This window comes from Panthera onca, chromosome A1, assembly GCF_046562875.1.
Source record: "Panthera onca isolate mPanOnc1 chromosome A1, mPanOnc1 haplotype 2, whole genome shotgun sequence".
NCBI classification, from domain to species: Eukaryota; Metazoa; Chordata; class Mammalia; order Carnivora; family Felidae; genus Panthera; species Panthera onca.
Genome location: NC_138339.1, coordinates 102,086,769 through 102,087,633, shown reverse-complemented (window position 1 = coordinate 102,087,633; position 865 = coordinate 102,086,769). Strand labels below are relative to the sequence as shown.

General features: G+C 46.0%; 1 pseudogene; it reads right to left on the bottom strand.

The window, feature by feature from the left end:
- Window positions 1-559: 559 nt before the first annotated feature.
- Window positions 560-647, bottom strand: LOC132682474 (small nucleolar RNA U3; annotated as a pseudogene).
- Between the last annotated feature and the right edge of the window lie 218 nt (window positions 648-865).

Below are 865 nucleotides of genomic sequence, written 5' to 3'. Positions count from 1 at the left end.
TAAGCTGATTTACCTGAGGGCTTTTATTGTTATAGGGAGGAAGCTTTGAGCTCTGTTTTCTGGGGCAGAGAAGGCAGATATGAGGTGACTGTCCTCTGTCAGTCCCCATGAGATGGGTCCTTCAAGCCCAGTGGAGAGGACTTGAGGAAGAGGCAGAAGGAGTTGTTATCCTTGTGGAGGCCCAAGCAGAGCAGCTTTGGGCATGTGTTAGCAATGGGTCAGAGTTCAGAAAGATGATCCTCTCCATTTCCCTCTGGACACAGCAGGGCGGTAAGGCCAGAGGAAATGCGGGACCGTGAGATCATTTGATGGGGTCTCTGGCGTGGGGGAACCAGCGGAGGGAACCAGGAGCCATGCTCCTTTGCTCTCTGGCTGTGTTGCAGCAGGCACACACCCCTCGTATGAATGAGACCGCAGAACACAATGAGGGGGCTGGGAAGGAGACATTAGAGAACTATGGGAACTCCTATAAAATACCCACAGTGACCCCAGAAGTGATCAGCAGACATTTTGTACCGGGACAGAGAAAGAATTTGGTTCTTTTTTTTTTCTTTTATTTATTTTTTTTTTTTTTTCGGGTACTCTACACATTCAGAGAAACCTCTCTAGTAACAAACTATAGAAATGATCCCTGAAAGTATAGTCTTTTTCTTTTATTTTTAAAATTGAATTTATTTATTTATTTTTGAGAGAGAGAAAGAGAGAGCGCATGTATACACACACATGTGAGAGCATGAGAGGCAGAGAGAGAGAGGCAAAGAGAATCCCAAGCAGGCTCCAAGCTGTCAACGTGGAGTCCCATGTGGGGCTCACACTCATGAACCATGAGATCATGACTGAGCCAAAATCAAGAGTCAGACACTTA